The 23,236-nt window shown below is 51.7% G+C and overlaps 1 non-coding gene across 1 annotated transcript; it reads left to right on the top strand.

Annotated features, from left to right (window-relative positions):
* The first annotated feature begins 1,269 nt into the window (after positions 1-1,269).
* TRNAK-UUU (transfer RNA lysine (anticodon UUU)) lies at positions 1,270-1,343 on the top strand. The gene has a single exon. It is a non-coding gene; the product is annotated as a tRNA-Lys (tRNA).
* The last annotated feature ends 21,893 nt before the right edge of the window (positions 1,344-23,236 follow it).

Here is a 23,236-nt window from a genome sequence, read left to right as displayed (position 1 = left end):
GCCCACCCAGTGGTGGTGTGGCGCTTTTTTTTCTTCGGGCTGATAGCTTTGATGATATGTTCTTATGGTGGTGAGAGTGGAGCAGGTCTGTCTCCGTGGCGCAATTGGCCAGCGCGATCGGCTGTTAACCGAAAAGTTGGAGGTTCGAGCCTACCCGGTGGTTGTGCGGCGCTTTTTTTTCTGTGGGCTGATAGCTTTGAAGATATGTTCTGTTGGTGGTGAGAGTGGAGCAGGACTGTCTCCGTGGCGCAATTGGCTAGCTTGATCGGCTGTTAACCGGAAAGTTTGAGGTTTGAGCCCACCCGGTGGTGGTGCGGCGCTTTTTTTTCTTAGGGCTGATAGCTTTGAAAATATGTTCTGATGGTGGTGAGAGTGGAGCAGGACTGTCTCCGTGGCGCAATTGGCTAGCGCGATCGGCTGATAACCAAAAGGTCGGAGGTTCGAGCCCACCCAGTGTTGGTGCGGCGCTTTTTCTCTTTGGGCTGATAGCTTTGAAGATATGTTCTTATGGTGGTGAGAGTGGAGCAGGACTGTCTCCGTGGCGCAATTGGCTAGCGCGATCTGCTGTTAACCGAAAAGTCGGAGGTTCGAGCCTACCCGGTGGTTGTGCAGCGCTTTTTTTTTCTGTGGGCTGATAGCTTTGAAGATATGTTCTGATGGTGGTGAGAGTGGAGCAGGACTGTCTCCATGGCGCAATTGGCTAGCGCGATCGGCTGTTAACCAAAAGGTCGGAAGTTCGAGCCCACCCTGTGGTGGTATGGCGCTTTTTTTCTTTGGGCTGATAGCTTTGAAGATATGTTCTGATGGTGGTGAGAGTGGAGCAGGACTGTCTCCATGGCGCAATTGGCTAGCGCGATCGGCTGTTAACCAAAAGGTCGGAAGTTCGAGCCCACCCTGTGGTGGTATGGCGCTTTTTTTCTTTGGGCTGATAGCTTTGAAGATATGTTCTGATGGTGGTGAGAGTGAAGCAGGACTGTCTCCGTGGCGCAATTGGCTAGCGCGATCGGCTGTTAACCGAAAGGTAGGAGTTTCGAGCCCACCCGGCGGTGGTGCGGCGTTTTTTTTTCTTTGGGCTGATAGCTTTGAAGATATGTTCTGATGGTGGTGAGAGTAGAGCAGGACTGTCTCCGTGGCGCAATTGGCTAGCGCGATCGGCTGTTAACCGAAAGGTTGGAGTTTCGATCCCTCCCGGGAGTGGTGTGTTGCTTTTTTCTTTGCGCTGATAGCTTTGAAGATATGTTCTGATGGTGGTGAGAGTGGAGCACGACTGTCTCCGTGGCGCAGTTGGCTAGCGCGATCGGCTTTTAACCGAAAGGTTGGAGGTTCGAGCCCACCCGGGGATGGTGCGGCGCTTTTTTTCTTTGTGCTGATAGCTTTGAAGATATGTTCTGATGGTGGTGAGAGTGGAGCAGGACTGTCTCCGTGGCGCAATCGGCTAGCGCGATTGGCTGTTATCCGAAAGGTTGGAGGTTCGAGCCCACCTGGTGGTGATGCGGTGGTTTTTTTTCTTTGGGCTGATAGCTTTGAAGATATGTTCTGATGGTGGTGAGAGTGGAGCAGGACTGTCTCCGTGGTGCAATTGGCTAGCGCGATCGGCTGTTAACCGAAAAGTCGGAGGTTCGAGCCCACCCAGTGGTGGTGCGGCGCTTTTTTTTGGGCTGATACCTTTGAAGATATGTTCTGATGGTGGTGAGAGTGGAGCAGGACTGTCTCCATGGCAAAATTGGCTTGCGCGATCGGCTGTTAACCGAAAGGTTGGAGGTTCGAGCCCACCCAGTGGTGGTGCGGCGCTTTTTTTTCTTTGCGCTGATAGCTTTGAAGATATGTTCTGATGGTGGTGAGAGTGGAGCACGATTGTCTCCGTGGCGCAATTGGCTAGCGCGATCTGCTGTTAACCGAAAGGTTGGAGGTTCCAGCCCACCCGGTGGTGGTGCGGCGCTTTTTTTTCTTTGGGCTGATAGCTTTTAAGATATGTTCTAATTGTGGTGAGAGTGGAGCAGGACTGTCTCCGTGGCGCAACTGGCCAGCGCGATCGGCTGTTAACCGAAAAGTTGGAGGTTCGATCCCACCCGGTGGTGGTGCGGTGCTTTTTTTTCTTTGGGCTGATAGCTTTGATGATATGATCTGATGGTGGTGAGAGATGAGCAAGACTGTCTCCGTGGCGCAATGGGCTAGCGCGATCGGCTGTTGACCGAAAGGTTGGAGTTTCGAGCCCTCCCGGGAGTGGTGTGTTGCTTTTTTCTTTGCGATGATAGCTTTGAAGATATGTTCTGATGGTGGTGAGAGTGGAGCAAGACTGTCTCCGTGGCGCAATGCGCTAGCGCGATCGGCTGTTAACCGAAAGGTTGAAGTTTTGAGCCCTCCCGGGAGTGGTGTGTTGCTTTTTTCTTTGCGGTAATAGCTCTGAAGAAATGTTCTGACGGTGGTGAGAGTGGAGCACGACTGTCTCCCTGGGGCAATTGGCTAGCGCGATCGGCTGTTACCCGAAAGGTCAGAGGTTCGAGCCCACCCGGTGGTGGTGCGGCGCTTTTTTTTCTTTGGGGTGATAGCTCTGAATAAATGATCTGACGGTGGTGAGAGTGGAGCAGGACGGTCCCCGTGGCGCAATTGGCTTGCGCAATCGGCTGTTAACCGAAAAGTTGGAGGTTCGAGCCCACCCGGTGGTGGTGCGGCGCTTTTTTTTCTATGGGCTGATAGCTTTGAAGATATGTTCTGATGGTGGTGAGAGTGGAGCACGACTGTCACCGTGGGGCAATTGGCTAGCACGATCGGCTGTTAACCGAAAGGTTGGAGGTTCGAGCCCACCCGGTGGTGGTGCGGCGCTTTTTTTTTCTTTGGGGTGATAGCTCTGAAGAAATGGTCTGACGGTGGTGAGAGTGGAGCAGGACTTTCTCCGTGGCGCAATTGGCTAGCTTGATTGGCTGTTAACCGGAAATTTGGAGGTTCGAGCCCTCCCGGGAGTGGTGTTTTGCTTTTTTCTTTGCGCTGATAGCTTTGAAAATATGTTCTGATGGTGGTGAGAGTGAAGCATGACTGTCTCCGTGGCGCAATTGGCTAGCGCGATCGGCTGTTAACCAAAAGGTTGGAGGTTCGAGCCCACACGTTGGTGGTGCGGTGCTTTTTTTCTTCGGCTGATAGCTTTGAAGGTATGTTCTGATGGTGGTGAGAAGGGAGCAAGACTGTCTCCGTGGCGCAATGGGCTAGCGCGATCGGCTGTTGACCGAAAGGTTGGAGTTTCGAGCCCTCCCGGGAGTGGTGTGTTGCTTTTTTCTTTGCGCTGATAGCTTTGAAGAAATGTTCTGATGGTGGTGAGAGTGGAGCAAGACTGTCTCCGTGGCGCAATGGGCTAGCGCGATCGGCTGTTAACCGTAAGGTTGGAGGTTCGAGCCCACCCGGTGGTGGTGCAGCGCTTTTTTTTTCTTTGGGCTGATAGCTCTGAAGAAATGTTCTGACGGTGGTGAGAGTGGAGCAGGACTGTCTCCGTGGCGCAATTGGCTAGCGCGATCGGCTGTTAACCAAAATGTCGGAGGTTCGAGCCCACCCAGTGGTGGTGTGGCGCTTTTTTTTCTTCGGGCTGATAGCTTTGATGATATGTTCTTATGGTGGTGAGAGTGGAGCAGGTCTGGCTCCGTGGCGCAAATGGCTAGCGCGATCGGCTGTTAACCGAAAAGTTGGAGGTTCGAGCCTACCCGGTGGTTGTGCGGCGCTTTTTTTTCTGTGGGCTGATAGCTTTGAAGATATGTTCTGATGGTGGTGAGAGTGGAGCAGGACTGTCTCCGTGGCGCAATTGGCTAGCTTGATCGGCTGTTAACCGGAAAGTTGGAGGTTCGAGCCCACCCGGTGGTGGTGCGGCGCTTTTTTTTTCTTTGGGCTGATAGCTTTGAAGATATGTTCTGATGGTGGTGAGAGTGGAGCAGGACTGTCTCCGTGGCGCAATTGGCTAGCGTGATCGGCTGTTAACCGAAAAGTTGGAGGTTCGAGCCCACCCGGTGGTGGTGCGGTGCTTTTTTTTCTTTGGGCTGATAGCTTTGAAGATATGTTCTGATGGTGGTGAGAGTGGAGCAGGACTGTCTCCATGGCGCAATTGGCTAGCGCGATCGGCTGTTAACCAAAAGGTCGGAGGTTCGAGCCCACCCTGTGGTGGTATGGCGCTTTTTTTTCTTTGGGCTGATAGCTTTGAAGATATGTTCTTATGGTGGTGAGAGTGAAGCAGGACTGTCTCCGTGGCACAATTGGCTAGCGCAATCGGCTGTTAACCGAAAGGTTGGAGGTTCGAGCCCACCCGGTGGTGGTGCGGCGCTTTTTTTCTTTGTGCTGATAGTTTTGAAGATATGTTCTGATGGTGGTGAGAGTGGAGCAGGACTGTCTCCGTGGCGCAATTGGCTAGCGCGATTGCCTGTTAACCGAAAGGTTGGAGGTTCGAGCCCACCCGGTTGTGGTGCGGTGGTTTTTTTCTTTGGGCTGATAGCTTTGAAGATATGGTGGTGAGAGTGCAGCAGGACTGTCTCCGTGGCGCAATTGGCTAGCGCGATCGGCTGTTAACCGAAAAGTCGGAGGTTCGAGCCCACCCAGTGGTGGTGCGGCGCTTTTTTTTCTTTGGGCTGATACCTTTGAAGATATGTTCTGATGGTGGTGAGAGTGGAGCAGGACTGTCTCCGTGGCGCAATTGGCTAGCGCGATTGCCTGTTAACCGAAAGGTTGGAGGTTCGAGCCCACCCGGTGGTGGTGCGGTGGTTTTTTTCTTTGGGCTGATAGTTTTGAAGATATGGTGGTGAGAGTGGAGCAGGACTGTCTCCGTGGCGCAATTGGCTAGCGCGATCGGCTGTTAACCGAAAAGTCGGAGGTTCGAGCCCACCCAGTGGTGGTGCGGCGCTTTTTTTTCTTTGGGCTGATACCTTGGAAGATATGTTCTGATGGTGGTGAGAGTGGAGCAGGACTGTCTCCATGGCGAAATTGGCTTGCGCGATCGGCTGTTAACCGAAAGGTTGGAGGTTCGAGCCCACTCGGTGGTGGTGCGGCGCTTTTTTTTCTTTGCGCTGATAGCTTTGAAGATATGTTCTGATGGTGGTGAGAGTGAAGCACGATTGTCTCCGTGGCGCAATTGGCTAGCGCAATCTGCTGTTAACAGAAAGGTTGGAGGTTCGAGCCCACCCGGTGGTGGTGCGGCGCTTTTTTTTCTTTGGGCTGATAGCTTTGAAGATATGTTCTAATTGTGGGGAGAGTGGAGCAGGACTGTCTCCGTGGCGCAATTGGCCAGCACGATCGGCTGTTAACCGAAAAGTTGGAGGTTCGAGCCCACCCGGTGGTGGTGCGGTGCTTTTTTTTGAGCTGATAGGCTTGATGATATGATCTGATGGTGGTGAGAGATGAGCAAGACTGTCTCCGTGGCGCAATGGGCTAGCGCGATCGGCTGTTGACCGAAAGGTTGGAGTTTCGAGCCCTCCCGGGAGTGGTGTGTTGCTTTTTTCTTTGCGAGGATAGCTTTGAAGATATGTTCTGATGGTGGTGACAGTGGAGCAAGACTGTCTCCGTGGCGCAATGGGCTCGCGCGATCGGCTGTTAACCGAAAGGTTGGAGTTTTGAGCCCTCCCGGGAGTGGTGTGTTGCTTTTTTCTTTGCGGTAATAGCTTTGAAGATATGTTCTGATGGTGGTGAGAGTGGAGCAGGACTGTCTTCGTTGCGCAATTGGCTAGCGCGATCGGCTGTTAACCGAAAGTTTGGACGTTCTAGCCCAACCGGTGGTGGTGCGGCGCTTTTTTTTTCTTTGGGGTGATAGCTCTGAAGAAATGTTCTGACGGTGGTGAGAGTGGAGCACGACTGTCTCCGTGGGGCAAATGGCTAGCGCGATTGGCTGTTGACCGAAAGGTTGGAGTTTCGAGCCCTCCCGGGAGTGGTGTGTTGCTTTTTTCTTCGGGCTGATAGCTTTGAAGATATGTTCTTATGGTGGTGAGAGTGGAGCAGGATTGTCTCCGTGGCGCAATTGGCTAGCGCGATCGGCTGTTAACCAAAAGGTCGGAGGTTCGAGCCCACTCAGTTGTGGTGCGGCGCTTTTTTTTCTATGGGGTGATAGCTTTGAAGATATATTCTAATTGTGGTGAGAGTTGAGCAGGACTTTCTCCGTGGCGCAATTGGCCAGCGCGATCGGCTGTTAACCGAAAAGTTGGAGGTTCGAGCCCTCCCGGGAGTGGTGTTTTGCTTTTTTCTTTGCGCTGATAGCTTTGAAGATATGTTCTGATGGTGGTGAGAGTGGAGCACGACTGTCTCCGTGGTGCAATTGGCTAGCGTGATCGGCTGTTAACCGAAAGGTTGGAGGTTCGAGCCCACCCGGTGGTGGTGCGGTGCTTTTTTTTTCTTTGGGCTGATAGCTTTGAAGTTATGTTCTGATGGTGGTGGGAAGGGAGCAAGACTGTCTCCGTGGCGCAATGGGCTAGCGCGATCGGCTTTTGACCGAAAGGTTGGAGTTTCGAGCCCTCCCGGGAGTGGTGTGTTGCTTTTTTCTTCGGGCTGATAGCTTTGAAGATATGTTCTTATGGTGGTGAGAGTGGAGCAGGATTGTCTCCGTGGCGCAATTGGCTAGCGCGATCGGCTGTTAACCAAAAGGTCGGAGGTTCGAGCCCACCCAGTGGTGGTGCGGCGCTTTTTTTCTTTGGGCTGATAGCTTTGAAGACATGTTCTTATGGTGGTGAGAGTGGAGCAGGACTGTCTCCGTGGCGCAATTGGCACGCGCGATCGGCTGTTAACCGAAAAGTCGGAGGTTCGAGCCTACCCGGTGGTTGTGCGGCGCTTTTTTTTCTGTGGGCTGATAGCTTTGAAGATATTCACAGAAGTTAAAAAACAGCGCTAAAAAGACGAGACAAGAAAAGAAAGGACAACAGGACAGGGCGCTGACTAGCAACCAAATATGTTTATTCCTTCAGTCAGCATACATATATACCACCGCACTATCGCAAAAAACAGCCTACGTAGCGGCATGTGAGCCTGCGCAGAGGCATTCCAAAAAAAATTAGTTTGACAGAAAATTGATTTCCTTCGGAAGGAGGGAAATGGAAGGGAGGCTAACACATGCCTCACCACTGTTATGAATGTGAAAAGCTTCCGAAATGAGACGTGCACGTTCATCGTGGTAGTATGATAAGAAAATGGTATCTTTAAAAGATGGGTGGCAACCGCAGTTGTTACAGTGAAGGGAAAGCTGACTATCTGTAGCGCGATTATGAACTTTGTTTGAATGCTCGCGCAAGCGGTCATTAGCACAACGGCCCGTTTGCCCTATATAACACCGACCACAGGAAAGAGGAATCTTGTAGACAACGCCATGACGACATTTCACAAACTTGTGCCTGTGCTTCTTAGTACATCCTTTTTTGTACGGTGCCTCACGATTAACATGCTGGCATAAGCTGCCTAGCTTATTTTGGGCAGAAAATAGCAGCTTAATGCCTGCCCTGGCGACAACTTTTTTTAAATTGTGCGCTACCTTGTGCACATAGGGGATAACTGCTACGCTTTTTAGCCGGCTATTTTCAGACTGCACAGTGGCCGGGCGCTTGTCCTTACAGACTGCTACTAGGCTTTCAGCAATACTAGTCAAAAGCGTTGCAGGAAAACCTGCAAGCTTCAGGCGGTCAACTTGCGAAAAGAAACACTTTTCAACTTGGTGGTCACAGGACCTGTAGAGCGCCGCCTTCATGCAAGCTCTTGCAATGCCACGTTTAACAATTTTTGAGTGCGCCGAAGAAAAGGGAAGAAGGGCCTTTTTTGACCTGGGTGCGTAACCCCAACACACGTGGCTGTTTGAGAACGACAGTTCTAAGTCTAAAAAGCGTAGTTTGTTATTTGAAGGATGCTCAGTCTTCAATTCAAAAGAACTTAATTCTGCGCGGAACACGTCAATTATTTTAGAATTTTTTGTGACCACCAAGTTGAAAAGTGTTTCTTTTCGCAAGTTGACCGCCTGAAGCTTGCAGGTTTTCCTGCAACGCTTTTGACTAGTATTGCTGAAAGCCTAGTAGCAGTCTGTAAGGACAAGCGCCCGGCCACTGTGCAGTCTGAAAATAGCCGGCTAAAAAGCGTAGCAGTTATCCCCTATGTGCACAAGGTAGCGCACAATTTAAAAAAAGTTGTCGCCAGGGCAGGCATTAAGCTGCTATTTCCTGCCCAAAATAAGCTAGGCAGCTTATGCCAGCATGTTAATCGTGAGGCACCGTACAAAAAAGGATGTACTAAGAAGCACAGGCACAAGTTTGTGAAATGTCGTCATGGCGTTGTCTACAAGATTCCTCTTTCCTGTGGTCGGTGTTATATAGGGCAAACGGGCCGTTGTGCTAATGACCGCTTGCGCGAGCATTCAAACAAAGTTCATAATCGCGCTACAGATAGTCAGCTTTCCCTTCACTGTAACAACTGCGGTTGCCACCCATCTTTTAAAGATACCATTTTCTTATCATACTACCACGATGAACGTGCACGTCTCATTTCGGAAGCTTTTCACATTCATAACAGTGGTGAGGCATGTGTTAGCCTCCCTTCCATTTCCCTCCTTCCGAAGGAAATCAATTTTCTGTCAAACTAATTTTTTTTGGAATGCCTCTGCGCAGGCTCACATGCCGCTACGTAGGCTGTTTTTTGCGATAGTGCGGTGGTATATATGTATGCTGACTGAAGGAATAAACATATTTGGTTGCTAGTCAGCGCCCTGTCCTGTTGTCCTTTCTTTTCTTGTCTCGTCTTTTTAGCGCTGTTTTTTAACTTCTGTGAACATGAACCAACCAGCCCAAATGCGTACGCTTCTGCAGTTTATTTCTACTACATCGGGCCCTCTTTCATCATTCGTGTCTTTTTCGTGTTTACGTTCTTCAGTCATCTGCATCAACCTGCTCGCCACTGCGACTTGTAGAGCTCGTCTCTATGCCTACTCGCTCAAACATTCCTACCTTCCGCCAGAAGTTGCCCTTCTTTTTGGGGCTATGAGGCCTTCAGAAGGGCACGCAAAAAGAATGTGCCGGATTTTGAGGTCTGAAGCATGGCGACAAGTACGCTTCTACACCGACTGCCTGCAGTTTTTGAACCGCAACGAACTGCCTTACCCCAGTGCCCAGAAGAAGTTCATTGAAGACTTACGACTGGCGTCCCAGACCGCCGACTTCCTGTGGGGCAACATACTCGTTCAACTGCCCAGGAGCAAGCGTCGGAATTATGTGCCAGGTCAGGATGTCCTGGTGCTCGGAGAAGCCTCAATCCCGAACAACGTGGCTGATCTTCTGAGGCTCGGTCCAAAGTATTGTGAGCACCCTGATCTGGACAAGACAGAGTTGCTCAGCTTGGTGAGAACAGCTGCTGGTAAAGCAAGCATGGATGAATCCGACAGGTGCGTCAGAGAAGGCGTGGACTGCCTACCTCAGCGGGTAAAAAAAGGCAACAGTGCCAGGCTTCGCACTATGGTTACCTCTCTTCGAGAAGCAGGGCTGAAGCTTCTCCTCTCCGACAAGGAAGGGGGATTCGTCGTGTTGCCTCGAAGTCTCTACAAAGAAAAAGCAGCCGCGGCCATTCTTGAGAACTTCAACGAAGTAAAAGGAGTGGTTCCGGCGAAGGTAAAGACAAGGGCCGTCCAGCTGTGCGAAAAAGCCGGACTTGCAAAACTGGCTAAGTCTGTAAAAGCCTGCAAAGAGACCTGCCTATCAGCTTTCTTCAGTGCCAAGACCCATAAGGAATTGTGCCCGTTCCGGACTATAGTTTCTGAGCGAGGAACCTGGCAACGTGAGGTGGGAGTGTTTCTACAAAGGTTCTTGGGCCTTCTCGACGTTGACGACCCCTACCTCATAAGGGCGCCAGGTACTGTTTCCCTTTCTCCAGGATGAGTGTCCAGAAGGTGTGCGCGCTTTTTCCATAGACATTAAGGACTTATATTATTCGCTCCCTCAGGAAGAAGTGTGTACTGAAGTAGGCTATTGCATAGACAGATTCGGGGTTCTTAAGTTCCAAAACGCCTGTGGAATCACTGTCCATCGGTTTTTAGCACTTTTAAAGTTTTATATGCAATCGACCTTCATCTGCCTGGATGATAAGCTTTTTATACAACGTAAAGGAGTGTGCATAGGGTCTTGCATCGCCCCCATTCTGAGTGACCTTTTATTGGCTAGCTTTGACCGCAATCTAGAGAGCAAGCTAGATCAGACGAGCACGGTAAAAGTGATGCGCTACGTGGATGATTTTTTAATTTTTTACCGCACTAACCCACCTGACGCGCAGCCTGCTGCTTCTAAAATAATTGACGTGTTCCGCGCAGAATTAAGTTCTTTTGAATTGAAGACTGAGCATCCTTCAAATAACAAACTACGCTTTTTAGACTTAGAACTGTCGTTCTCAAACAGCCACGTGTGTTGGGGTTACGCACCCAGGTCAAAAAAGGCCCTTCTTCCCTTTTCTTCGGCGCACTCAAAAATTGTTAAACGTGGCATTGCAAGAGCTTGCATGAAGGCGGCGCTCTACAGGTCCTGTGACCACCAAGTTGAAAAGTGTTTCTTTTCGCAAGTTGACCGCCTGAAGCTTGCAGGTTTTCCTGCAACGCTTTTGACTAGTATTGCTGAAAGCCTAGTAGCAGTCTGTAAGGACAAGCGCCCGGCCACTGTGCAGTCTGAAAATAGCCGGCTAAAAAGCGTAGCAGTTATCCCCTATGTGCACAAGGTAGCGCACAATTTAAAAAAAAGTTGTCGCCAGGGCAGGCATTAAGCTGCTATTTTCTGCCCAAAATAAGCTAGGCAGCTTATGCCAGCATGTTAATCGTGAGGCACCGTACAAAAAAGGATGTACTAAGAAGCACAGGCACAAGTTTGTGAAATGTCGTCATGGCGTTGTCTACAAGATTCCTCTTTCCTGTGGTCGGTGTTATATAGGGCAAACGGGCCGTTGTGCTAATGACCGCTTGCGCGAGCATTCAAACAAAGTTCATAATCGCGCTACAGATAGTCAGCTTTCCCTTCACTGTAACAACTGCGGTTGCCACCCATCTTTTAAAGATACCATTTTCTTATCATACTACCACGATGAACGTGCACGTCTCATTTCGGAAGCTTTTCACATTCATAACAGTGGTGAGGCATGTGTTAGCCTCCCTTCCATTTCCCTCCTTCCGAAGGAAATCAATTTTCTGTCAAACTAATTTTTTTTGGAATGCCTCTGCGCAGGCTCACATGCCGCTACGTAGGCTGTTTTTTGCGATAGTGCGGTGGTATATATGTATGCTGACTGAAGGAATAAACATATTTGGTTGCTAGTCAGCGCCCTGTCCTGTTGTCCTTTCTTTTCTTGTCTCGTCTTTTTAGCGCTGTTTTTTAACTTCTGTGAACATGAACCAACCAGCCCAAATGCGTACGCTTTTGAAGATATGTTCTGATGGTGGTGAGAGTGGAGCAGGACTGTCTCCGTGGCGCAATTAGCTAGCGTGATCGGCTGTTAACCGGAAAGTTGGAGGTTCGAGCCCACCCGGTGGTGGTGCGGCGCTTTTTTTTTCTTTGGGCTGATAGCTTTGAAGATATGTTCTGATGGTGGTGAGAGTGGAGCAAGATTGTCTCCGTGGCCCAATTGGCTAGCGCGATCGGCTGTTAACCAAAAGGTCGGAGGTTCGAGCCCACCCAGTGGTGGTGCGGCGCTTTTTTTTCTTTGGGCTGATAGCTTTGAAGATATGTTCTTATGGTGGTTAGAGTAGAGCAGAACTGTCTCCGTGGCGCAATTGGCTAGCGCGATCGGCTGTTAACCGAAAAGTCGGAGGTTCGAGCCTACCCGGTGGTTGTGCGGCGCTTTTTTTCTGTGGGCTGATAGCTTTGAAGATATGTCCTGATGGTGGTGAGAGTGGAGCAGGACTGTCTCCGTGGCGCAATTGGCTAGCGTGATCGGCTCTTAACCGAAAAGTTGGAGGTTCGAGCCCACCCGGTGGTGGTGCGGTGCTTTTTTTTCTTGGGCTGATAGCTTTGAAGATATGTTCTGATGGTGGTGAGAGTGGAGCAGGACTGTCTCCAAGGCGCAATTGGTGAGCGCGATCAGTGTTAACCAAAAGGTCGAAGGTTCGAGCCCAACCGGTGGTGGTATGGCGCTTATTTTTCTTTGGGCTGATAGCTCTGAAGAAATGGTCTGACGGTGGTGAGAGTGGAGCAGGACAGTCCCCGTGGCGCAATTGGCTAGCGCGGTCGGCTGTTACCCGAAAGGTTGGAGGTTCGAGCCCACCCGGTGGTTGTGCGGCGCTTTTTTTTTCTTTGGGGTGATAGCTCTGAAGAAATGGTCTGACGGTGGTGAGAGTGGAGCAGGACTTTCTCCGTGGCGCAATTGGCTAGCTTGATTGGCTGTTAACCGGAAAGTTGGAGGTTCGAGCCCTCCCGGGAGTGGTGTTTTGCTTTTTTCTTTGCTGATAGCTTTGAAAATATGTTCTGATGGTGGTGAGAGTGAAGCATGACTGTCTCCGTGGCGCAATTGGCTAGCGCGATCGGCTGTTAACCAAAAGGTTGGAGGTTCGAGCCCACACGGTGGTGGTGCGGTGCTTTTTTTTCTTCGGCTGATAGCTTTGAAGTTATGTTCTGATGGTGGTGAGAAGGGAGCAAGACTGTCTCCGTGGCGCAATGGGCTAGCGCGATCGGCTGTTGACCGAAAGGTTGGAGTTTCGAGCCCTCCCGGGAGTGGTGTGTTGCTTTTTTCTTTGCGCTGATAGCTTTGAAGATATGTTCTGATGGTGGTGAGAGTGGAGCAAGACTGTCTCCGTGGCGCAATAGGCTAGCGCGATCGGCTGTTAACCGTAAGGTTGGAGGTTCGAGCCCACCCGGTGGTGGTGCAGCGCTTTTTTTTCTTTGGGCTGATAGCTCTGAAGGAATGTTCTGACGGTGGTGAGAGTGGAGCAGGACTGTCTCCGTGGCGCAATTGGCTAGCGCGATCGGCTGTTAACCAAAAGGTCGGAGGTTCGAGCCCACCCAGTGGTGGTGTGGCGCTTTTTTTTCTTCGGGCTGATAGCTTTGATGATATGTTCTTATGGTGGTGAGAGCGGAGCAGGTCTGTCTCCGTGGCGCGATTGGCTAGCGCGATCGGCTGTTAACCGAAAAGTTGGAGGTTCGAGCCTACCCGGTGGTTGTGCGGCGCTTTTTTTTCTGTGGGCTGATAGCTTTGAAGATATGTTCTGATGGTGGTGAGAGTGGAGCAGGACTGTCTCCGTGGCGCAATTGGCTAGCTTGATCGGCTGTTAACCGGAAAGTTGGAGGTTCGAGTCCACCCGGTGGTGGTGCGGTGCTTTTTTTTCTTTGGGCTGATAGCTTTGAAGATATGTTCTGATGGTGGTAAAAGTGGAGCAGGACTGTCTCCGTGGCGCAATTGGCTAGCGCGATCTGCTGTTAACCGAAAAGTTGGTGGTTCGAGCCTACCCGGTGGTTGTGCGGCGCTTTTTTTTCTGTGGGCTGATAGCTTTGAAGATATGTTCTGATGGTGGTGAGAGTGGAGCAGGGCTGTCTCCGTGGCGCAATTGGCTAGCGTGATCGGCTGTTAACCGAAAAGTTGGAGGTTCGAGCCCACCCGGTGGTGGTGCGGTGCTTTTTTTTCTTTGGGCTGATAGCTTTGAAGATATGTTCTTATGGTGGTGAGAGTGGAGCAGGACTGTCTCCATGGCGCAATTGGCTAGCGCGATCGGCTGTTAACTAAAAGGTCGGAAGTTCGAGCCCACCCTGTGGTGGTATGGCACTTTTTTTTCTTTTGGCTGATAGCTTTGAAGATATGTTCTTATGGTGGTGAGAGTGAAGCAGGACTGTCTCCGTGGCGCAATTGGCTAGCGCGATCGGCTGTTAACCGAAAGGTTGGAGGTTCGAGCCCACCCGTTGGTGGTGCGGCGCTTTTTTTCTTTGTGCTGATAGCTTTGAAGATATGTTCTGATGGTGGTGAGAGTGGAGCACGATTGTCTCCGTGGCGCAATTGGCTAGTGCGATCTGCTGTTAGCCGAAAGGTTGGAGGTTCGAGCCCACCCGGTGGTGGTGCGGTGCTTTTTTTTTCTTTGGGCTGATAGCTTTGATGTTATGTTCTGATGGTGGTGGGAAGGGAGCAAGACTGTCTCCGTGGCGCAATGGGCTAGCGCGATCGGCTGTTGACCGAAAGGTTGGAGTTTCGAGCCCTCCCGGGAGTGGTGTGTTGCTTTTTTCTTTGCGCAGATAGCTTTGAAGATATGTTCTGATGGTGGTGAGAGTGGAGCAAGACTGTCTCCGTGGCGCAATGGGCTAGCGCGATCGGCTGTTAACCGTAAGGTTGGAGGTTCGAGCACACCCGGTGGTGGTGCAGCGCTTTTTTTTTCTTTGGGCTGATAGCTCTGAAGAAATGTTCTGACGGTGGTGAGAGTGGAGCAGGACTGTCTCCGTGGCGCAATTGGCTAGCGCGATCGGCTGTTAACCGAAAAGTCGGAGGTTCGAGCCCACCCAGTGGTGGTGCGGCGCTTTTTTTTCTTTGGGCTGATACCTTTGAAGATATGTTCTGATGGTGGTGAGAGTGGAGCAGGACTGTCTCCGTGGCGCAATTGGCTAGCGTGATCGGCTGTTAACCGAAAAGTTGGAGGTTCGAGCCCACCCGGTGGTGGTGCGGTGCTTTTTTTTCTTTGGGCTGATAGCTTTGAAGATATGTTCTGATGGTGGTGAGAGTGGAGCAGGACTGTCTCCATGGCGCAATTGGCTAGCGCGATCGGCTGTTAACCAAAAGTTCGGAGGTTCGAGCTCACCCTGTGGTGGTATGGCGCTTTTTTTTCTTTGGGCTGATAGCTTTGAAGATATGTTCTTATGGTGGTGAGAGTGAAGCAGGACTGTCTCCGTGGCGCAATTGGCTAGCGCAATCGGCTGTTAACCGAAAGGTTGAAGGTTCGAGCCCACCCGGTGGTGGTGCGGCGCTTTTTTTCTTTGTGCTGATAGCTTTGAAGATATGTTCTGATGGTGGTGAGAGTGGAGCAGGACTGTCTCCGTGGCGCAATTGGCTAGCGCGATTGCCTGTTAACCGAAAGGTTGGAGGTTCGAGCCCACCCAGTTGTGGTGCGGTGGTTTTTTTCTTTGGGCTGATAGCTTTGAAGATATGGTGGTGAGAGTGCAGCAGGACTGTCTCCGTGGCGCAATTGGCTAGCGCGATCGGCTGTTAACCGAAAAGTTGGAGGTTCGAGCCCACCCAGTGGTGGTGCGGCGCTTTTTTTTCTTTGGGCTGATACCTTTGAAGATGCGTTCTGATGGTGGTGAGAGTGGAGCAGGACTGTCTCCGTGGCGCAATTGGCTAGCGCGATTGCCTGTTAACCGAAAGGTTGGAGGTTCGAGCCCACCCGGTGGTGGTGCGGTGGTTTTTTTCTTTGGGCTGATAGTTTTGAAGATATGGTGGTGAGAGTGGAGCAGGACTGTCTCCGTGGCGCAATTGGCTAGCGCGATCGGCTGTTAACCGAAAAGTCGGAGGTTCGAGCCCACCCAGTGGTGGTGCGGCGCTTTTTTTTCTTTGGGCTGATACCTTTGAAGATATGTTCTGATGGTGGTGAGAGTGGAGCAGGACTGTCTCCATGGCGAAATTGGCTTGCGCGATCGGCTGTTAACCGAAAGGTTGGAGGTTCGAGCCCACTCGGTGGTGGTGCGGCGCTTTTTCTTCTTTGCGCTGATAGCTTTGAAGATATGTTCTGATGGTGGTGAGAGTGGAGCACGATTGTCTCCGTGGCGCAATTGGCTAGCGCAATCTGCTGTTAACAGAAAGGTTGGAGGTTCGAGCCCACCCGGTGGGGGTGCGGCGCTTTTTTTTCTTTGGGCTGATAGCTTTGAAGATATGTTCTAATTGTGGGGAGAGTGGAGCAGGACTGTCTCCGTGGCGCAATGTGCTAGCGCGATCGGCTGTTAACCGAAAGGTTGGAGTTATAAGCCCTCCCGGGAGTGGTGTGTTGCTTTTTTCTTTGCGGTAATAGCTTTGAAGATATGTTCTGATGGTGGTGAGAGTGGAGCAGGACTGTCTTCGTGGCGCAATTGGCTAGCGCGATCGGCTGTTAACCGAAAGGTTGGAGGTTCTAGCCCAACCGGTGGTGGTGCGGCGCTTTTTTTTCTTTGGGGTGATAGCTCTGAAGAAATGTTCTGACGGTGGTGAGAGTGGAGGACGAGTTGTCTCCGTGGGGCAATTGGCTAGCGCGATCGGCTGTTACACGAAAGGTTGGAGGTTCGAGCCCACCCGGTGGTGGTGCGGCGCTTTTTTTTTCTTTGGGGTGATAGCTCTGAAAAAATAGTCTGACGGTGGTGAGAGTGGAGCAAGACGGTCCCCGTGGCGCAATTGGCTAGCGCAATCGGCTGTTAACCGAAAAGTTGGAGGTTCGAGCCCACCCGGTGGTGGTGCGGCGCTTTTTTTTCTATGGGCTGATAGCTTTGAAGATATGTTCTGATGGTGGTGAGAGTGGAGCACGACTGTCACCGTGGGGCAATTGGCTAGCACGATCGGCTGTTAACCGAAAGGTTGGAGGTTCGAGCCCACCCGGTGGTGGTGCGGCGCTTTTTTTTCTTTGGGGTGATAGCTCTGAAGAAATGGTCTGACGGTGGTGAGAGTGGAGCAGGACTTTCTCCGTGGCGCAATTGGCCAGCGCGATCGGCTGTTAACCGAAAAGTTGGAGGTTCGAGCCCTCCCGGGAATGGTGTTTTGCTTTTTTCTTTGCGCTGATAGCTTTGAAGATATGTTCTGATGGTGGTGAGAGTGAAGCACGACTGTCTCCGTGGCGCAATTGGCTAGCGCGATCGGCTGTTAACCAAAAGGTTGGAGGTTTGAGCCCACACGATGGTGGTGCGGTGCTTTTTTTTCTTTGGGCTGATAGCTTTGAAGTTATGTACTGATGGTGGTGAGAAGGGAGCAAGACTGTCTCCGTGGCGCAATGGGCTAGCGCGATCGGCTGTTGACCGAAAGGTTGGAGTTTCGAGCCCTCCCGGGAGTGGTGTGTTGCTTTTTTCTTTGCGCAGATAGCTTTGAAGATATGTTCTGATGGTGGTGAGAGTGGAGCAAGACTGTCTCCGTGGCGCAATGGGCTAGCGCGATCGGCTGTTAACCGTAAGGTTGGAGGTTCGAGCACACCCGGTGGTGGTGCAGCGCTTTTTTTTTCTTTGGGCTGATAGCTCTGAAGAAATGTTCTGACGGTGGTGAGAGTGGAGCAGGACTGTCTCCGTGGCGCAATTGCCTATAGCACGATCGGCTGTTAACCAAAAGGTCGGCGGTTCGAGCCCACCCAGTGGTGGTGTGGCGCTTTTTTTTCTTCGGGCTGATAGCTTTGATGATATGTTCTTATGGTGGTGAGAGTGGAGCAGGTCTGTCTCCGTGGCGCAATTGGCTAGCGCGATCGGCTGTTAACCGAATAGTTGGAGGTTCGAGCCTACCCGGTGGTTGTGCGGCGCTTTTTTGTCTGTGGGGTGATAGCTTTGAAGATATGTTCTGATGGTGGTGAGAGTGGAGCAGGACTGTCTCCGTGGCGCAATTGGCTAGCGCGATTGCCTGTTAACCGAAAGGTTGGAGGTTCGAGCCCACCCGGTGGTGGTGCGGTGGTTTTTTCTTTGGTATGATAGCTTTGAAGATATGGTGGTGAGAGTGGAGCAGGACTGTCTCCGTGGCCCAATTGGCTAGCGCGATCGGCTGTTAACCGAAAAGTCGGAGGTTCGAGCCCACCCAGTGGTGGTGCGGCGCTTTTTTTTCTTTGGGCTGATACCTTTGAAGATATGTTCTGATGGTGGTGAGAGTGGAGCAGGACTGTCTCCGTGGCGCAATTGGCTAGCGTGATCGGCTGTTAACCGAAAAGTTGGAGGTTCGAGCCCACCCGGTGGTGGTGCGGTGCTTTTTTTTCTTTGGGCTGATAGCTTTGAAGATATGTTCTGATGGTGGTGAGAGTGGAGCAGGACTGTCTCCATGGCGCAATTGGCTAGCGCGATCGGCTGTTAACCAAAAGGTCGGAGGTTCGAGCCCACCCTGTGGTGGTATGGCGCTTTTTTTTCTTTGGGCTGATAGCTTTGAAGATATGTTCTTATGGTGGTGAGAGTGAAGCAGGACTGTCTCCGTGGCGCAATTGGCTAGCGCAATCGGCTGTTAACCGAAAGGTTGGAGGTTCGAGCCCACCCGGTGGTGGTGCGGCGCTTTTTTTCTTTGTGCTGATAGCTTTGAAGATATGTTCTGATGGTGGTGAGAGTAGAGCAGGACTGTCTCCGTGGCGCAATTGGCTAGCGCGATTGCCTGTTAACCGAAAGGTTGGAGGTTCGAGCCCACCCGGTTGTGGTGCGGTGGTTTTTTTCTTTGGGCTGATAGCTTTGAAGATATGGTGGTGAGAGTGCAGCAGGACTGTCTCCGTGGCGCAATTGGCTAGCGCGATCGGCTGTTAACCGAAAAGTCGGAGGTTCCAGCCCACCCAGTGGTGGTGCGGCGCTTTTTTTTCTTTGGGCTGATACCTTTGAAGATATGTTCTGATGGTGGTGAGAGTGAAGCAGGACTGTCTCCGTGGCGCAATTGGCTAGCGCGATTGCCTGTTAACCGAAAGGTTGGAGGTTCGAGCCCACCCGGTGGTGGTGCGGTGGTTTTTTTCTTTGGGCTGATAGTTTTGAAGATATGGTGGTGAGAGTGGAGCAGGACTGTCTCCGTGGCGCAATTGGCTAGCGCGATCGGCTGTTAACCGAAAAGTCGGAGGTTCGAGCCCACCCAGTGGTGGTGCGGCGCTTTTTTTTCTTTGGGCTGATACCTTTGAAGATATGTTCTGATGGTGGTGAGAGTGGAGCAGGACTGTCTCCATGGCGAAATTGGCTTGCGCGATCGGCTGTTAACCGAAAGGTTGGAGGTTCGAGCCCACTCGGTGGTGGTGCGGCGTTTTTTTTCTTTGCGCTGATAGCTTTGAAGATATGTTCTGATGGTGGTGAGAGTGGAGCACGATTGTCTCCGTGGCGCAATTGGCTAGCGCAATCTGCTGTTAACAGAAAGGTTGGAGGTTCGAGCCCACCCGGTGGTGGTGCGGCGCTTTTTTTTCTTTGGGCTGATAGCTTTGAAGATATGTTCTAATTGTGGGGAGAGTGGAGCAGGACTGTCTCCGTGGCGCAATGTGCTAGCGCGATCGGCTGTTAACCGAAAGGTTGGAGTTATAAGCCCTCCCGGGAGTGGTGTGTTGCTTTTTTCTTTGCGGTAATAGCTTTGAAGATATGTTCTGATGGTGGTGAGAGTGGAGCAGGACTGTCTTCGTGGCGCAATTGGCTAGCGCGATCGGCTGTTAACCGAAAGGTTGGAGGTTCTAGCCCAACCGGTGGTGGTGCGGCGCTTTTTTTTCTTTGGGGTGATAGCTCTGAAGAAATGTTCTGACGGTGGTGAGAGTGGAGCACGAGTTGTCTCCGTGGGGCAATTGGCTAGCGCGATCGGCTGTTACCCGAAAGGTTGGAGGTTCGAGCCCACCCGGTGGTGGTGCGGCGCTTTTTTTTTCTTTGGGGTGATAGCTCTGAAAAAATGGTCTGACGGTGGTGAGAGTGGAGCAGGACGGTCCCCGTGGCGCAATTGGCTAGCGCAATCGGCTGTTAACCGAAAAGTTGGAGGTTCGAGCCCACCCGGTGGTGGTGCGGCGCTTTCTTTTCTATGGGCTGATAGCTTTGAAGATATGTTCTGATGGTGGTGAGAGTGGAGCACGACTGTCACCGTGGGGCAATTGGCTAGCGCGATCGGCTGTTGACCGAAAGGTTGGAGTTTCGAGCCCTCCCGGGAGTGGTGTGTTGCTTTTTTCTTTGCGAGGATAGCTTTGAAGATATGTTCTGATGGTGGTGACAGTGGAGCAAGACTGTCTCCGTGGCGCAATGGGCTCGCGCGATCGGCTGTTAACCGAAAGGTTGGAGTTTTGAGCCCTCCCGGGAGTGGTGTGTTGCTTTTTTCTTTGCGGTAATAGCTTTGAAGATATGTTCTGATGGTGGTGAGAGTGGAGCAGGACTGTCTTCGTTGCGCAATTGGCTAGCGCGATCGGCTGTTAACCGAAAGTTTGGAGGTTCTAGCCCAACCGGTGGTGGTGCGGCGCTTTTTTTTCTTTGGGGTGATAGCTCTGAAGAAATGTTCTGACGGTGGTGAGAGTGGAGCACGACTGTCTCCGTGGGGCAAATGGCTAGCGCGATTGGCTGTTGACCGAAAGGTTGGAGTTTCGAGCCCTCCCGGGAGTGGTGTGTTGCTTTTTTCTTCGGGCTGATAGCTTTGAAGATATGTTCTTATGGTGGTGAGAGTGGAGCAGGATTGTCTCCGTGGCGCAATTGGCTAGCGCGATCGGCTGTTAACCAAAAGGTCGGAGGTTCGAGCCCACTCAGTGGTGGTGCGGCGCTTTTTTTTCTATGGGGTGATAGCTTTGAAGATATATTCTAATTGTGGTGAGAGTTGAGCAGGACTTTCTCCGTGGCGCAATTGGCCAGCGCGATCGGCTGTTAACCGAAAAGTTGGAGGTTCGAGCCCTCCCGGGAGTGGTGTTTTGCTTTTTTCTTTGCGCTGATAGCTTTGAAGATATGTTCTGATGGTGGTGAGAGTGGAGCACGACTGTCTCCGTGGTGCAATTGGCTAGCTTGATCGGCTGTTAACCGGAAAGTTGGAGGTTCGAGCCCACCCGGTGGTGGTGTGGCGCTTTTTTTTCTTTGGGCTGATAGCTTTTAAAATATGTTCTGATGGTGGTGAGAGTGGAGCAGGACTGTCTCCGTGGCGCAATTGGCTAGCGCGATCGGCTGTTAACCAAAAGGTCGGAGGTTCGAGCCCATCCAGTGGTGGTGCGGCGCTTTTTTTTCTTTGGGCTGATAGCTTTGAAGATATGTTCTTATGGTGGTGAGAGTGGAGCAGGACTGTCTCCGTGGCGCAATTGGCTAGCGCGATCGGCTGTTAACCGAAAGTTTGGAGGTTCTAGCCCAACCGGTGGTGGTGCGGCGCTTTTTTTTTCTTTGGGGTGATAGCTCTGAAGAAATGTTCTGACGGTGGTGAGAGTGGAGCACGACTGTCTCCGTGGGGCAAATGGCTAGCGCGATTGGCTGTTGACCGAAAGGTTGGAGTTTCGAGCCCTCCCGGGAGTGGTGTGTTGCTTTTTTCTTCGGGCTGATAGCTTTGAAGATATGTTCTGATGGTGGTGAGAGTGGAGCAGGACTGTCTCCGTGGCGCAATTGGCTAGCGCGATCGGCTGTTAACCAAAAGGTCGGAGGTTCGAGCCCATCCAGTGGTGGTGCGGCGCTTTTTTTTCTTTGGGCTGATAGCTTTGAAGATATGTTCTTATGGTGGTGAGAGTGGAGCAGGACTGTCTCCGTGGCGCAATTGGCTAGCGCGATCGGCTGTTAACCGAAAGTTTGGAGGTTCTAGCCCAACCGGTGGTGGTGCGGCGCTTTTTTTTTCTTTGGGGTGATAGCTCTGAAGAAATGTTCTGACGGTGGTGAGAGTGGAGCACGACTGTCTCCGTGGGGCAAATGGCTAGCGCGATTGGCTGTTGACCGAAAGGTTGGAGTTTCGAGCCCTCCCGGGAGTGGTGTGTTGCTTTTTTCTTCGGGCTGATAGCTTTGAAGATATGTTCTTATGGTGGTGAGAGCGGAGCAGGATTGTCTCCGTGGCGCAATTGGCTAGCGCGATCGGCTGTTAACCAAAAGGTCGGAGGTTCGAGCCCACTCAGTGGTGGTGCGGCGCTTTTTTTTCTATGGGGTGATAGCTTTGAAGATATATTCTAATTGTGGTGAGAGTTGAGCAGGACTTTCTCCGTGGCGCAATTGGCCAGCGCGATCGGCTGTTAACCGAAAGGTTGGAGGTTCGAGCCCACCCGGTGGTGGTGCGGTGCTTTTTTTTTCTTTGGGCTGATAGCTTTGAAGTTATGTTCTGATGGTGGTGGGAAGGGAGCAAGACTGTCTCCGTGGCGCAATGGGCTAGCGCGATCGGCTTTTGACCGAAAGGTTGGAGTTTCGAGCCCTCCCGGGAGTGGTGTGGTGCTTTTTTCTTCGGGCTGATAGCTTTGAAGATATGTTCTTATGGTGGTGAGAGTGGAGCAGGATTGTCTCCGTGGCGCAATTGGCTAGCGCGATCGGCTGTTAACCAAAAGGTCGGAGGTTCGAGCCCACCCAGTGGTGGTGCGGCGCTTTTTTTCTTTGGGCTGATAGCTTTGAAGACATGTTCTTATGGTGGTGAGAGTGGAGCAGGACTGTCTCCGTGGCGCAATTGGCACGCGCGATCGGCTGTTAACCGAAAAGTCGGAGGTTCGAGCCTACCCGGTGGTTGTGCGGCGCTTTTTTTTCTGTGGGCTGATAGCTTTGAAGATATGTTCTGATGGTGGTGAGAGTGGAGCAGGACTGTCTCCGTGGCGCAATTAGCTAGCGTGATCGGCTGTTAACCGGAAAGTTGGAGGTTCGAGCCCACCCGGTGGTGGTGCGGCGCTTTTTTTTCTTTGGGCTGATAGCTTTGAAGATATGTTCTGATGGTGGTGAGAGTGGAGCAAGATTGTCTCCGTGGCCCAATTGGCTAGCGCGATCGGCTGTTAACCAAAAGGTCGGAGGTTCGAGCCCACCCAGTGGTGGTGCGGCGCTTTTTTTTCTTTGGGCTGATAGCTTTGAAGATATGTTCTTATGGTGGTTAGAGTAGAGCAGAACTGTCTCCGTGGCGCAATTGGCTAGCGCGATCGGCTGTTAACCGAAAAGTCGGAGGTTCGAGCCTACCCGGTGGTTGTGCGGCGCTTTTTTTCTGTGGGCTGATAGCTTTGAAGATATGTTCTGATGGTGGTGAGAGTGGAGCAGGACTGTCTCCGTGGCGCAATTGGCTAGCGTGATCGGCTCTTAACCGAAAAGTTGGAGGTTCGAGCCCACCCAGTGGTGGTGCGGTGCTTTTTTTTCTTGGGCTGATAGCTTTGAAGATATGTTCTGATGGTGGTGAGAGTGGAGCAGGACTGTCTCCAAGGCGCAATTGGTGAGCGCGATCAGTGTTAACCAAAAGGTCGAAGGTTCGAGCCCAACCGGTGGTGGTATGGCGCTTATTTTTCTTTGGGCTGATAGCTCTGAAGAAATGGTCTGACGGTGGTGAGAGTGGAGCAGGACAGTCCCCGTGGCGCAATTGGCTAGCGCGGTCGGCTGTTACCCGAAAGGTTGGAGGTTCGAGCCCACCCGGTGGTTGTGCGACGCTTTTTTTTCTTTGGGGTGATAGCTCTGAAGAAATGGTCTGACGGTGGTGAGGGTGGAGCAGGACGGTCCCCGTGGCGCAATTGGCTAGCGCAATCGGCTGTTAACCGAAAAGTTGGAGG

The sequence above is a fragment of the Rhipicephalus microplus genome, unplaced genomic scaffold (genome assembly GCF_043290135.1).
Source record: "Rhipicephalus microplus isolate Deutch F79 unplaced genomic scaffold, USDA_Rmic scaffold_16, whole genome shotgun sequence".
Taxonomy (NCBI): domain Eukaryota; kingdom Metazoa; phylum Arthropoda; class Arachnida; order Ixodida; family Ixodidae; genus Rhipicephalus; species Rhipicephalus microplus.
The sequence above is the reverse complement of the archived record's forward strand: the minus strand, read 5'-3'. Positions and strand labels throughout refer to the sequence as shown.